Here is a 16,117-nt window from a genome sequence, read left to right on the forward strand (position 1 = left end):
TCCAGGAGGACCCCCAAACTGTGTACAGATGACACCGAACTCCAAAACTCCAGGTGACCTCACACAGTGGTTTCATGTAGATATTGAAAAGCACGGGGGATAAAATATAGCCTTGTGGGACCCCACAAGCCCAGGGGTCCAATCAGGTAACCCTCAGCACCACCATCTGGGTCTGATCCTCCAGGAATGAGCGGAGCCATTGCAATACAATGCCCCCAAGTCCCACCTTCAAGAGCCGGTCCAGAAGGATACCATGGTCAATGGTATCGAAAGCCGCTGAGAGATCAAGGAGAAACCCATAAATATTCATCTATTTTGTAATCTATTTATTTACAGTATTTATATTCCACCCTTCTCACCCCGCAGGGGACTCAGGGCGGATTACAATGCATATATACATGGCAAACATTCAATGCCAGTTAGAAATGCATAGATAGACAAACACAGAAGCAATTTAACATTCCAGCGGTGCTCAAGCTTTTTCTGGCTTCATGAGGGTATGCTGGATTCCAGCTCGATTCTGGCCACGGGGGGAGCTCCTGCTTTACTGTCCATTGTGACTCCAAGTCCTTTGATGGAGTACTTCCTCTTTCTTCTGCATGCTGCTGGAAGGTTTTTATGGCGTCATAAATTAGTTAAATTAGCCTCCACGTATAAAGCAGTACTTAAATTTCCTACTTGACAGATGCAACTGTCTTTTGGGTTGCATGGGTTGACAGCAAGCTAGATGAATGGCCGGAAGCTCACTCTGACCTGGGCTGGCTTTGAACTAATGACCTCTCAGTCAGTAGTGATTTATTGCAGCTAGCTATCAGCTAAGCGAGCCACAGCGTGGTCCATCTATCCTGTAATATCCATCTATCTTATAATTTGAGATCTTTCCCACTATTTTTTCATAGAATTTGGCCTTGTTTTCACTTGTAGCATATACTCCTACTGCCAGCATTTTGCTGCTTTTGATTTCTGTTTGCACTCCTACATATCTATCATATGAGAGAAGTGTCCTGATGCACATCGTTGCCCATTGAGCATTAGATCATGGTGCATCCGTCATGCCCCAACTGTGTTACGAATATTCATATGTTGTAACGTCACATCAGTCCCTAGGTGAATATGGATGCTATTTATTCCATTCTGCGTGCCATTTACAAGGACATTACCTTCCTCCTTAGGGTCTTCAAAAGCCAGAAATGACTTGAAGGCATACGACGACAAAAACAACAACAGTAAAAAGGCCTATGCAGAATGCCAGCTATTTTCCCCACTATCCACCCCCAGCCTGCAAATCTTCTGTATCCTTTCTCTCCAGCAGCAACAGCACCAAAAACTTCCCCATCAAAGTGAGTTAACGGTGTCTCCCAACGCCCACTTCTGCCTGGTGGACCCGGTTCTCCCTCTCTTCATTGCCAATAAATTGTGTAGGTGGCAGAAGATGCCATGAAGTTAGGCTTGCCATGAAACCTGGGGTGAAAGGAGGGGGTGGCGGCTGCTGGATCACAGCCTGTGGTGGGAGTAAGGAAGGAGGAAAGGAAGGAAGGAAGGAAGGCAACCTGGTTTTATGAGGCAACATGTAAACAAGGATAGGAGTCAACCTGCAAGGAGCCAAAGGGAATGCACCAACAACTTCAACAGTCACAAGTTATAACTAACTTTGAGGGCAGACCCTCCTTTGACTTGTTTGAGAACTCAGCTTTCAGAGCAGTGGTTATCAACCTTACTAATGCTGTGACCCCTTAACACAGTTCTTTCTGTTGTGGTGACCCTTCAACCATAACATTATTTTCGTTGCTACTTCATAACTGTAATTCTGCTACAGTTATGAATCGTAATGTACATATCAGATATGCAGGATGTATTTTGGGTTGTTGTAGGTTTTTCGGGCTATATGGCCATGTTCTAAAGGCATTCTCTCCTGACGTTTCGCCTGCATCTATGGCAAGCATCCTCAGAGGTAGTGAGGTCCGTTGGAACTAGGAAAAAGGGTTTATATATCTACTGGCTGTACCCTGCCACGCGTTGCTGTGGCCTATAGTAAAACTTATCAAAGTTGAGGTAGATATCTGGACTATTATGAAAGAGAGGTACCTACCTATTCCTTCCCCCCTTTTCCTCCCCCTTTCTCTCCTTTCTTCCTTCTCTACCTTTCTTTCTTTCCTTCTTTCACTACTTGGTTTCATCCTTCTCTCTTTCCTTCATTCCCTCCCCCTTTCTTCCTTTGCCTTTCTTCCCTTCCTTGTTTGCTTCCTTCTTTCTCTTTTTATTTCCTTTTATTTCACCACCATCATAACAATAACAATAATGCAATGCATTGCCTCCAGGACCTGACACCTCTCCCATTCCCCCTAAAAGGGTCTCATAGGAATAATAGCATAATAATAATAGAAATAACAACCTTTATCCGCCACGCGTTACTGTGGCCAACCTTCCCTCTTTCTCTCCTTCTTTTCCTCCTTCCTTCCTTCCCTCCCATTTTTCCTTCTCCTCTTCCTTCTCTATCTCTTTCCTTCCTTCCCCCTTTTTCTTTCTCTTCTGGTCTCTTTTCTTCCTTCTCTCTTTCCTTCTTTCCTTCCCTCCCACTTTCTCTACATCTTCCCCCTTCCTTCACTCCCTCTTTCCTTCCTTCATTCCCTTTTATCTTCTCTCATTCCTTCCTTCCCCCTTTTTCTTTCTCTTCTGGTCTCTTTTCTTCCTTCTCTCTTTCCTTCTTTCCTTCCCTCCCTCTTTCCCTACATCTTCGCCCTTCCTTCACTCCCTCTTTCCTTCCTTCATTCCCTTTTTTCTTTCCTTCTCTCCTTCCTTCCTTCCCCCTTTTTCTTTACCTCCCTTTCTCTTCCTTCCTTCCTTCCTTCCTTCCTTCCTTCCTTCCTTCCTTCCTGTCTTTCCTGGATTTTGACAGGGCAGGAAGGGGCGGGGTGGGGTTTGGAGGTGGCGTGAAGTAAAAGGAGGTAAGATTGCGACAGGGGAGTGATGGAGCGTGGGGTTGCGTGTGTGTGTTTGGCGGCGGGGGAAGTGGGGTTGCGTGTGTGTGTGTGCGGCGGTGGGGGAGTGATGGAGCGTGGGGTTGCGTGTGTGTGTGTGCGGCGGCAGGGGGAGTGATGGAGCGTGGGGTTGCGTGTGTGTGTGCGGCGGCGGGGGAGTGGGGTTGCGTGTGTGTGTGCGGCGGCAGGGGAATGATGGAGCGTGGGGTTGCGTGTGTGTGTGCGGTGGCAGGGGGAGTGATAGAGCGTGGGGTTGCGTGTGTGTGTGCGGCGGCGGGGGAGTGATGGAGCATGGAGTTGCGTGTGTGTGTGCGGCGGCGGGGGGAATGATGGAGCGTGGGGTTGCGTGTGTGTGTGCGGCGGCGGGGGGAGTGGGGTTGCGTGTGTGTGTGCGGCGGCGGGGGGAGTGATGGAGCGTGGGGTTGCGTATGTGTGTGCGGCGGCGGGGGAGTGATGGAGCGTGGGGTTGCGTGTGTGTGTGCAGCGGTGGGGGAAGTGGGGTTGCATGTGTGTGTGCGGCGGCGGGGGGAGTGATGGAGCGTGGGGTTGATGTGTGTGTGCGGCGGCGGGGGGAGTGATGGAGCGTGTGGTTGTGTGTGTGCCTGCGGCAGGGTGTGTGTGTGTGTGTGCAGGAAGTGGCGTGGCGGGGCTTGGAGTGGGCATGGCTTCCGCAGAGGGAACGTTGGCCGGAAGGCTGTGTGCGCACGCCAGGGAACTTGCGGCTGGGCGCCAATGCGCATGCTCAGTTGTTTTGCCGTTTTGTGAGTGTGTTGTTGTGTTGTTTTTCATTTTGAGTAGATATGTTTGTACCTTGTGGGTTGTGTTATGGGCATGGGAATTTTGGTTAAGTTTCGTTGGGGTTTTTTTGAGTTTTGTTGTTTTGCAGTTTTGTGAGTGTGTTGTTGTGTTGTTTTTCATTTTGAGTAGATATGTTTGTACCTTGTGGGTTGTGTTATGGGTATGGGAATTTTGGTTAAGTTTCGTTGGGGGGGGGGGGGGTTGAGTTTTGCTGTCCCGTTGAACCAACCTAACAGATTTATATATATAGATGGAATGACCAGGGTAGGACAAAGAACTCTTGTCTGCTGGAGCTAGGTGTGAATGTTTCAACTGACCATCTTGATTAGCATTTGATGGCCTGGCAGTGCCTGGGGCAAATTTTTGTTGAGAGATGATTAGATGTCCTTGTTTGTTTTCCCTCTGTTGTTTTGCTGTTGTAATTTTAGAGATTTTTAATACTGGTAGCCAGATTTTGTTTGTTTTCATGGTTTCCTCCTTTCTGTTGAAATTATCCACATGCTTGTGGATTTCAATGGCTTCTCTGTGTAGTCTGACATGGTGGTTGTGAGAGTGGTCCAGCATTTCTGTGTTCTCAAATAATATGTTGTGTCCAGGTTGGTTCATCAGGTGCTCTGCTATGGCTGACTTCTCTGGTTGAAGTAGTCTGCACTGCCTTACATTCACTGGGCCAAATTTGGCACAAATACCCGATATGCCAAAATTTGAATACGGGGTGAGGAGGGGGTGATTTTGTCATTTGGGAGTTGTAGTTGCTGGGATTTATAGTTCACCTACAATCAAAGAGCATTCTGGACTCCACCAGCAAAAGAATTGCACCAGACTTCCCACACAGAACTCCCATGACCAAAAGAAAATACTGGAAGGGTTCAGTGGGCATTGACCTTGAGTTTTGGAGTTATAGTTCACCTCTATCCAGAGAGCACCGTGGACTTAATGATGGAGCTGGACCAAACTTGACACGAATACTCAATATGCCCAGATGTGAACACTGGTGGAGTTTGGGGAAAATCGACCGTGACATTTGAGAGTTGCAGTTGCTGGGATTTATAGTTCACCTACAATCAAAGAGCATTCTGAACCCCACCAATGACAGAACTGGGTCAAACTTCCTACACAGAAACCCTATGACCAACAGAAACTACTGTGTTTTCTGATGGTCTTTGGCAACCTCCCTGACACCCCTCTTGCGACCCCCCCTGGGGTCATGACCCCAGGTTGAAAAACACTGAGTTAGAGCCAGAGAAGAGCTCTCCAAGCTCCTGAACCCATGCCCTGCAATATGTTCAGCACTCTGGAGAGCTCTTTGAGGTTTTCCCATGCTACACAACCAGTTGCCAAACAGATCAGCTACTTCCCCATCTCTCCTATTATTGCAGCTTCGCATCCCATGTTTCTTGAACTGCTCCTCGGGTTTGACACCAGCTTCTCTTCCATTGCTTCAACCTCCTGAACCTGGCTATGATTCCACTGCTGAAACAATACATCTCACCATCTTCATATAGGACCTCAGCCTACAACATGCAAAGAACGCTCAAGACCAGGGTGGTTGGTGGCCCCCAGGTGTTTTGGACTTTGGCTCCCCAAATTCCTGACCATTGGACAAATTGGCAATTGGAGTTTCTGGAAGTGGGAGGCCCAAACATCTCGTGCAGGCCTGCTCAAGACAATATGAACAGAGGTGCATGCACACTGTAGAATGCATGCAGTTCAATAGCATTTTAAACTGCCATGGTTCAAGGCAATGGAATTGTGACAGTTAAAGGTTGGAGAGGAACTCTTAGGTTGAATCCTGGGAGTTGTAGTTTTGCAAGTTTGTCCACCTTCCCTGCCAAAGAGTGCTGGTTTCCATCAAACTACAACTCCTAGTCCTCCATAGCACTGTGCCATAGCAGTTTAAAATGGTGTCAAACTGCATTCATTCTATAATGTAGAACCAGCCAAAGATATGCAATTTGGCAGGCCGTTGCCTTCTGCCATCCTGTTTTTTGTCTGCTTTCAAATATCCCTGTTTCTCTCACTTTCCCCCTTTGTTGTCCAATTGCTTCAGTTGCTGCAGACACAGTTCACATTCAATTCATGAGGTGGGAATTGAAAGGAAGGGATGGAAGCTGGCTCTTCCCAGGAAACTCAGGCAAAAACAAACTGCTACAACCTCTCCTAGCTCATGCCCACATCCTTCATCACAACTTTTCCAATGCTGACTATATTTTTCTATTGCTTAACCACAAACATCCTTTGAGATATTCTAATAGGCAACCAAGGCAACTTCCAGACCGGTTCCAACCCTCCTTTGGCTCATTTGACAACTCAGGCTGCGAAATACGCCTTCCCTTGGCTGAGAATCCAGATGCGGAGCTGAGAATGTTCCTCCCAGCCCAGAAGAAAGCGAAAGCCGGCGCCGTGGGCTCACCACCTTGTTGTAATTCCTCCCCAAAGGGCCCGGCTCCTGTTTCTAATAGGATTCGTCCATGGGATTGAAATAATCACCGATCCGTCCCCCGGCCCTCAATTAGCCTCGTATCCCCGCCATTCCCCAGGAAATTTAGATAAATAGACCTCACTTGCCAGCCTTTCAATCAAAGATTTGGCGGCCGTTCAAGAGCGCCAACCAGCCGGTGCAGTGAAATGGGTTAGCAGGTCGCCGTTCTCTCTTCCTCGTGAAAAAACCAATGAGGCAGGAATGGTTTTCTCCCCTCCAAGCCAATCTTAAATGCCAAAGCAGTACTTAGCGCAGTGGGGGAAATTAAGGACTTAACGTAAGAGTCACAATCATGGGGTCCTTCACTCTTCATTCATCTTTTTCGGCTTCCCTTTACAAGTCCATGGACTCTCTGTAAGGCATGGGCTAACTCAGTTCAGGAAAGGAAGTTATTGAGAAGGAGTAAAAATTAGTTTAAGACTGCCAGGAGGCAAACTATACCACAAATGTTGCCTAATATGATGAGCATTACCTGCACCATAGGGAGCAGAATTCAAATAATTGGTGAGTTTTCACCCCATTTGTCGATGTGTGACTTTCAGGACTTCTTTTGCGTCCCCCCCCCCCCCAATTGGCTTATCAATCCTAACATGCCATCCTAGTTCCATTCTCCCATAGGAAAAACCTTGGGACTGCTGCTGATAACCATGAATCTGCCAAATATAAGCATTCCTGAATTATGAGGACTCTCCTTACAAGTCTCTACTATCAGTATGTTAACAAGCAATACAAGGCCCATTACCCACTATACTGATCCATAGCTGCAAAAGAAAATAAATGAGTAGATAAATAGGAAATTGAAGTATTATGGTATGCCACATCAAAACATGGCAGGTGTTAGGCTACTGATACCTTTTTGGGGCCATTCCCCGAGCGACATTCAAGGGGTTTGCAATGGCGCAATTGGATTTTGAAGCAAATGCATGCAGGCATCTATAAACCATGTGGTTTCACTTTGTCAGGAATCAGGGCAGGAAGACAATGGGAAGGATTGCACTGGTGAGCTTAAAAAGCCAGTGTGTTTTCCTCTGCACCAATAGGATTGTAGTGTCTAGTAGGAGCATAATGTCAAAAGGATACAATTCTCAGCCTGTGAGCTGCAGCCCAGCAGTGGGGTGTGAGAACGAAAATTCAGTCCGCAAAACTTCTTCCACTTTATTTTATTTTATTTCCTCTCTTTTGTGCAGAGCTAACCAGTCCCACACCTTTTAGTACTAATGTTGGAGAGTGGTCCCTGGTTAAAGTGTTCCCTGGTCAAATGGGCCCTGGTCAAAGTGGGCCCTGGTCAAGTGGTCCCTATTCAAAGTGGTCTCTGGTCAAAGCGGTCCTTGTTCAAAGCAGTCCCTGGTCAAGTGGGTCCTGGTCAAAGTTTTCACTGGCCAAAGCGATCCCTGCTCAAGTGGGCCTTGGTCAAAGTATTCCCTGGTCAAAGCGGTCCCTGATCAAGTGGGTCCTGGCCAAAGCAATCCCTGGTCAAGTGGTACCTGTTCAAAGTGTTCTCTGGTCAAGTGGGCCCTGGTCAAAGTGGGCCCTGGTCAAAGCGATATCTGGTCAAGTGGTCCCTTGTCAAAGAGGTCCCTGGTCAAGTAGGCCCTGGTCAAAGTGGGCCCAGGTCAAGTAGTAACTGTTCAAAGTGTTCCCTGGTCAAAGCGGTTCCTGGTCAAATGGGCCCTGGTCAAAGTGGGCCCTGGTCAAAGTGATATCTGGTCAAGTGGTCCCTCGTCAAAGAGGTCCCTGGTCAAATGGGCCCTGCTCAAAACGGGCCCTGGTCAAAGTGGGCCCTGGTCAAAGCGATACCTGTTCAAGTGGTCCCTGGTCAAGTGGGCCCTGGTCAAGTAGGCCCTGCTCAAAGCGGGCCCTGGTCAAAGTGGGCCCTGGTCAAAGTGGGCTCTGGTCAAAGCGATACCTGGTCAAGTGGTCCCTTGTCAAAGAGGCCCCTGGTCAAGTGGGCCTTGGTCAAGTAGGCCTTGCTCAAAGCAGGCCCTGGTCAAGTGGGCCCTGGTCAAAAAAAGGTTGGGAACCACTGATATAGATGGAGGGATGCCATAGTCCCACTCTTTCCTGCTTTAGTCAGACCTCCCCTGGAATAACCCTGTGTCCAGTTCTGGGCAAAGCAACTCAACACTATGGAGTATGGACTAATTACTAAATGTAAAATCAAGATTCGGCACTTTGATGTTAATATGTTATGTGTTTTTATATTTTTTAATTGTTTTACAGTTTATATGGAATGCTTGCTGTATATATGTTGTGCTCCGCCCTGAGTCCCCTTCAGGGTGAGAAGGGCGGAATATAAATGTTTCAAATGAATAAATAAACTGGTTTTTATGTTATGGCATTGAATTCTTGCTGGATTTTGTAAGGTGCCTTGAGTCCCTTGCAGGGTGAGAAAGGCAGAGTATAAAGGAAGTAAATAAATACATAATAAGAAGGAGTTGGACAAGATGGAAGCTGTCCAGGGAAAGGCAACCAAAAAGGCAGAAGGTCTGGAAACTATGAATTCCTGCAATGAGTTGCTTAGACACCTGGGTCTTGGTGAAAGAAGGCTAAGAGGCGACATTGGTGCCATGTTTGAATATTTGAAAGCATGCCACATTGAGGAGGCAGCCAGTTTGCAGGACACAATAGAGCAATGGATTCAAATTGCAGGACAAGAGACTCCGACTAAACATTATGAAGAACTTCCTGGTTGTAAGAGCTGTTGGACAGTGGAATACATTGCCTAGGAGTATGGCAGAGTCTTCCTTTTTTGAAGGTTTTTAAATGAAGCCTGTATGGCCATCTGTCAGGAGGGCTTGGGTTGTGGCATGATGGGGCTGGACTGGATGGAAGTTGTGAACTCTTTCAACTCTTTGCTTCTATAATTATATGGTTGCGTGGGCTCCTGTAAACAAGTGGATATTGGTTTTGGGCCAATGCAGAAAATCCATATTTAGCTGAAAGTTATGAAACCAGAGAAAAACACAGTGCCTTTAAGCTTCAGTGTGCAATGCATTTTTGCCTTGCACCTCCAAATGTGCAACATGCGTGGTATGCTTAATGTTGCAATTCTATAACAAAGATAGCGGATCCTAGGCATAATTTTGTGCCACATTTCCGTGCATCTCTTTGATGTAGGAACTTGCCAAGTTGAATCTGCATCAATTTTGACCATGTCAAGTAGCTTGGAGGGACACCAGCCCTAATCCAAACACAAATCTCTATTATAAATTAAATTAGAGGTATGAAAAGTTGTTCAAACCTCACCCTGACAAGTATTCTGGAGTTCTGTTGACCTGTATTACCAAAAACACTCAACATCATAAATGGCTTCCTCCCAAAGAATTTTGGAAGCTGTAATTTGGGAAAGATGCCGAGTTGTCCATCCAAAAGAGCTCTAAAGCCCTTCAGAAACGGCAACGCTGGGCGTTTGCTGGGCAGAAGGCAGACCTGTTAAACCAGTTAAAACAATCCCGGTGCCTTTTAAAGAGAGCTGCTCTTAATCAGAAGCTGCTTTTAAGCCTCTGGCATGCGATTTTCAGATTTTCACCGCGGCTTACTGTTGAGTACATCAGATCCATTCCCCCGGGCTAAGGGCATCATCGCTGCTCAAGGCACCAAAGGATAGCTTTAACACTCAAATAAACCCCTTTGCACTTCGTGGCAGCTTTCCATTGTCCCGAGGCCTTTCTCACTTGTGGATTTTCTGTTTGCGTGACTTCCTTTGCAAGACCGTAAGTCAGACTTCTGACTTTCTGGACATCCACTTTTAGGGTCTTTAATGGCCAAATGTCCCACAGACACTCCAATACCTACCTCTTCTACCATGCAATGAAGGGTTTCCTAAGTATTGCAGGTCTGGGTCCTGGGAAATGTCAGCTTAAGTGCTTTCTCTATCCTGGGATGGTCCCATCCCCAAAATATCACATCACGGATGTTTATGCAAATACAAGTATCCCGACACTGCAAAAATCCCAAATCCCAAACACTGATGATCCCAAGCATTTTGGATGTGCAACCTCTACTGCAATTTGTAGTGCTTCGGAAGCTCTTCAGTTGGGATGCTGCCTGGTGTACAACAACAACAACTACTGCTGCTTAATAATAATAGTAATAATAATAATAATAATAATTCCTTGTCTTTTCTCTCAAAAGAAACTCAGTGGCTAGAAATGCTAAAAACAACATGATGCATAGTTTAAGGGACTTACATTTGCACAAAATACAACCATAAGGTTTTGTGCCATTCTTAGTCAGTCGACACAATTTCACAATTCCCTGGGAAGGTCCTGCAATGGTTTTGCTATGCAGCTAAAAGGGTATAAAATCACATAGACCATAGGTACATCTACACTATAGAATTAATGCCACTTGACATGATTTCACTTCCATGGAATCCTGGAAGTTGTCGTTTCCCAAGGTCTCCAGCCTTCTTTGCCAAAGAGGGCCAGTGCCTCACCAAACTACATATGCCCACAATGCTCTAGCACTTAGCCATGGCAGTTCAAGTGGTGCAGATGCAACCCATGATATAGAATCACGGATTACGATGGCAATGATGTCATTATCAATACTAATATCACCACCATGGTCTGTAACTCTAAAACCATGGATCTTCTTAGCCAATCTGGTGCCAAGCAAAATGGCACTGAAAACTCACCTTTGGGTGGCTTTCGGTGCCATTTTTGGGGAATGGAGGTGGCCAATTGGCAACCTTATTCTGGGATCAGGTAGGAGAAGAGATGGTGCTTAGAAACCCCAATTGCCTAGGATGGGATGGAGCTTTCCTTGCTCAAAAACACAACAAATAGGGACCAGGTCCCCCAAATATTACTGATGCAAAGAGTTATCACACAAAGTTGCCCCTCCTTTTGCTCCCATTCCCAAATAAATGCAAAAGCAGGCTTGGTAAGGAGAAGGGAGCAGAGTCTTCTTACCTACAAAGGGGTCCCTTGGCATCCAAACCTACTCCGGATCATGCAAACCCACCAGCACTTCCTCCGTGCCTCCTTCCTTCTCTCAAGAAAGGCTCCTAATGGAAGGGGTCCAGACCTAGGAGCAGATTAGCTGGTGTCCAAAGCAAAGGGAGATGTCTTCCCCGAAAGAGACTGAGCACGGATGGGGAGAGAAGCAGAGAGGCTGGGATTGTAGACTCCCTTTTGCTTAAGTATTGCCATGGTTACCTCACTGACCCAATTTTCCTCGCAGCCAAAAGCAAAAGGAGGGGGGACGAGGAAAGGGAGAAGAAAAAGGAGGGAGGAAAAGAAGAAATTCAGAAGTAATATGGCAGGGAGGAGAGGAAAACGCCTCCCATGATGGGCTTACCCTTTACAGCAAAGGATGGGCAAAGGCGGAGAGGACCGAGGGGCAATTTTCTATCTCTAGGGACCACAAAGGATGAAAAATGCCCCCCACAAGATGCTAAAACAAGGGGCCAAACAACTATACCCATTGTAAACAAATTGGTATAGTTTCACGTTTATATAGTGCAGAGATGGCCTGAAATGTACCAGGAAGTGACTCAAAAAGCAAAGATTTATTGGCTTTCTCTTATCCTTCCAGCTGCCTTAACTGCCATATTTCCACTGGTGTGTCAGGCTTGGGGGAAAGGAGAAGGCAGAGCAGATGAAGCTTTCCCCAAGTGTATGGGCTAGACTACAACTCCCATCATCCCCCTCTGGTAGGACCACAATGTTTTTTTCCCCATGTCATGAGTGACTTGAGAAACTGCAAGTCGCTTCTGGTGTGAGATAATTGGCTGTCTGCGAGGATGTTGCCCAGGGGACATCCGGATGTTTGATGTTTTACCATCCTTGTGGGAGGCTTCTCTCATGTCCCTGCAGACAGAGGGAGCTCAACCCATTCTCCCGGGATTCAAACTGCTGACCTATTGGTCAGCAGTCCTGCCAGTACAAGGGTTTGTCCCATTGCGCTTTCAGGACTCCACCATGATGGTAACATGGTGCTCAACACATCTGGAGGGCATCAGTTCAGAAGATGCCAAAACTGGGATAATAATAATTTTATTCTTATACCCTGAAATCTCTGCCCAAAGGAACTCGGGGCATGTTACATATGGGTCAAAATGCCCACAAAACATAAAACCAAAACAATCAATTAAAGCAAAAACACATTTAAAATAAGAGCATAGATGGGAGGGAAAGGTAAGGGCATGACAACAGGCAGAATGGAACAAAATTGTCACAAAGAAGGTAGTAAAATGTGGGATAGATATTACTATTTTGAAGTGGATCATGAATTGGTAACTTGTCAGACCCAAAGGGTGCTTCTTAATTGCTTTTCTTTCTTCCTCTTGGAGAGAAGGGACCCATGGGCACCATAGAGAGGGTCCTGTCCTGGGCCTTTCAGCGCCATGCAACATATTCATCAATGATGTGAATGAAGGAATAGAAAAGATGCTTCTTGGATTTGCAGATGGGACCAAATTGGGAGGGAGAGTGGATACCCCAGAATGGAAGATTAGTCTCCAAAGTGATCATAAGAAGTTGAAAAAAGTGCGCCAAGACTAACAAAATGGATTTCAACAACTATACAGTACTAGACATTGGCAATAAAGATGAAATGCACAGATACAGGATAGTTGATGCCTGACTTGACAAAAGTTAATGTGAAAAGGACTTGGGAGTCTTAGGTAGAGGAGAAGGTTTTCCCCTGACATTAAGTCCAGTCATGTCTGACTCTGGGGGTTGGTGCTCATCTCCATGTCTAAGCCAAAGAGCTGGCATTGTACATAGACACCTCCAAGGTCATATGGCCAGTATGACAGCATGGAGCACCATTACCTTAGCACATTAGCACTGGGACTGTGGCACAGCTGGCTGGGAGTCAGTTGCATTAGGGTCACTACTGACTGAAAGGTCATGAGTTCGAAGCCAGCCCGGGTCGGAGTGAGCTCCCAACCAAAATTGTGTAGCTTGTTGTTGACCTTTGCAACTCGAAAGACAGTTGCATCTGTCAAGTAGGAAAATTAGGTACCACTTTGTGGGGAGGCTAAATTAACTGATTTACAAGGCCATAAGAAATCTCCAGGAAGTAGAGAAGTGCACTTGGAAAGGACCAGACACAAAGCTTTTTCTATTTCTGCCCTGCCTTATGGAATTCCTTGCCGCCCTATATGAGAGCCATGTGTGATTTAGGGCCTTTTACCCTAGCACTTAAGACCTGGCTTGATCATCAGCTGATGATCGTGCCATTACTGCTCAAGCAGGGAGCTTTGAGACTGTAGAACAGAAGCTCTCCGAAGCTCTAGGTGCTCTTACTGCCTACTACAGGGAAAATCAGCTGATCCCTAACCCATCTAAAACACAGACATGTGCCTTTCATCTCAAGAACAGAGAAGCATCCCGAGCTCTGAAGATCACCTGGGAAGGAATCCCACTGGAGCATTGCAGCGCACCCAAATACCTGGGAGTCACTCTGGACCATTCTCTGACCAAGAAGCACTGCCTGAACATCAAGCAAAAAGTGGGTGCCAGAAACAATATCATACGAAAGCTGACTGGCACAACCTGGGGATCACAACCAGATACAGTGAAGACATCTGCCCTTGCGCTGTGCTACTCTGCTGCAGAGTATGCATGCCCAGTGTGGAACACATCTCACCACACTAAAACAGTGGATGTGGCTCTTAATGAGACATGCCGCATTATCACGGGGTGCCTGCGCCCTACACCACTGGAGAAATTACACTGCTTAGCCGGTATTGCACCACCTGATATCCGCCGGGAAGTAGCAGCCAATAGTGAAAGGACTAAGGCAGAGACATCTCCAGCTCATCCCGTTTGGGTATCAGCCAGCACGCCAACGACTTAAATCTAGACATAGTTTTCTAAGATCTACAAAGACACTCGCTGGAACACCTCAGCAAGTGAGAGTCCAAAAATGGCAGGCTCAAACCCAGCACCTCAACCAATGGCTGATACCAAATGAGAGACTCCCTCCTGAGCACACAGAAGACTGGGCGACTTGGAAGGCATTGAACAGACTGCGCTCTGGCACCACGAGGTGCAGAGCCAACCTTCAGAAATGGGGCTACAAAGTAGAATCCTTGACATGCGAGTGTGGAGAAGAGTAAACCACTGACCACCTGCTCCAATGCACCCTGAGCCCTGCCACATGCACAATGGAGGACCTTCTTGCAGCAACACCGGAAGCACTCCAAGTGGCCAGATACTGGTCAAAGGACATTTAACCAGCTACCAAACTCACAAGCTGTGTATTTTTCTGTTTGTTTGCTGTGTTTTGTTAGAAATGTAATATAATGGACTGGTTGCTCTGACACGACAAATAAAATAAAGACCTGGCTTTTTACTAGAGCTTTTGATCTATGTTAATTTTATCAATTTCTGTATGTATGTATTTTTATCCTTGTAAATCGCCTAGAGCATCTTGGATGGAGGGTGATTAATAATGAATATGAAATATGAAAGTATGCAAGTATGCAACGAGGAAGCGACAGCTCCCCTGGTGGCCAGAAGCTGGAAAGTCAATAGCCTCTGAGTGTCTGTCTATATATGTTGTGTGTCTATGGCATTGAATGTTTGCCATGTATATGTACATTGTAATCCGCCCCGAGTCCCCTGCGGGGTGAGAAGGGCGGAATATAAATACTGTAAATAATAAATAAATAAATAAATAAATAAATACCTATTGATCTACTCACATTCGCATGTTTTCAAACTGCTAGGTTGGCAGAAGCTGGGGCTAACAGCGGGAGCTCATGCCGCTCCCTGTATTTGAACCTGCGACCTTTCGGTAAGCAAGCTCAGCAGCTCAGTGGTTTAATCCACTGCACCACTGGGGGGTCTTACTAGACTGCAAACTGAACAGGAGTCAACAGTGTTGTGCAGCAGCTTAGAAAGCCCATGAGATTCTAGCCTGCATCCATAGGATTATAATGTCCAGATGGAGGGAAGTCCTAGTCTCATTCTTTTCTGCTTTGGCCAGACTTCACCTGGAATAACCCTGTGTCCAGTCTGTGCAAAGCAATTCAAGAAGGCGATGGACAAGATGGAAGGTGTCCAGAAGTGAGTGACCAAAATGGCTAAAGTTCTGGAAACCATGAATGAGGAATAGCTTAGGGAGCTGGAGATGTTTAAACTAGAGAAAAGAATATTTAGGAGACATGAGAGCCAGGTTTAAATATTTAGAAGGGTGTCCCACTGAGACTTCCTCATCTTCTATTACTCCAGAGACTAGAACACAGCGAAGCCATGGCTTTAAATAAGAGGACAAGAGATTCCACCAAAATGTTAGGAAGAACATCCTGATGGTAAGAGCTGTTTGACAGTAGACTATGCTGCTGCCTGGAAGTCCAGTGGAATCTCCTTCTTTAGAGGTTTTTAAACAGAGGCCAGATGAGCATCTGTTGGGAGTGCTTGGATTGTGTCTTTCTGAATGGCAGACTGGGTGGCCCTTGGAGTATTTTCCAACTCTAGGATTCTATGAATTGGGTTATACTACTCTTAGGGTGCATCTCTATTATAGAACCAATGTATTTCGACACCATCTGATTTGAGCATCCCTTTCAACCACAGTCTGGATCTCTGCCACACAAAGCTAACACAATGATTGGTAGGACAAGATAAAATATATGTGTCAGTGCCCTTGTGAAGCTCTCTGGATTCTGCCAAAGATGCTTCCCTTTCCTGAAATTGTGGCGGGATTGTGGCACAGCTGGCTGAGTGTCAGCTGCATTAAGATCACTCTGAGTTCGAAGCCAGCCCGGGTTGGAGTGGGTTTCCAACCAATTGAGTGTAGCCTGTTATCGACCTTTGCAACCCGAAATACAGTTGCATCTGTCAAGTAGGAAAATAAGGTACCACCTGAAAGTGTGGGGAGGCTAAATTAACTGATTTAT

At 46.3% G+C, this 16,117-nt stretch overlaps 1 protein-coding gene across 2 annotated transcripts in view; it reads right to left on the bottom strand.

Moving 5' to 3' along the window:
- Nucleotides 1-16,117, bottom strand: part of RIMS3 (regulating synaptic membrane exocytosis 3) — a 109,635-nt gene that overhangs the window by 57,527 nt on the left and 35,991 nt on the right. Inside the window, exon 1 of one of the 2 annotated variants that reach the window (XM_060784173.2) lies at nt 11,175-11,433. The exons of the other annotated variant lie outside the window; for it this stretch is intronic. The gene's annotated coding sequence lies outside the window, so the exon portion shown is untranslated. Of the gene's footprint in view, nt 1-11,174; nt 11,434-16,117 lie in introns of those variants that run through there. 2 annotated transcript variants of the gene reach the window in all.

Source organism: Anolis sagrei, chromosome X (assembly GCF_037176765.1).
Source record: "Anolis sagrei isolate rAnoSag1 chromosome X, rAnoSag1.mat, whole genome shotgun sequence".
In the NCBI taxonomy this organism is placed as follows: Eukaryota; Metazoa; Chordata; class Lepidosauria; order Squamata; family Dactyloidae; genus Anolis; species Anolis sagrei.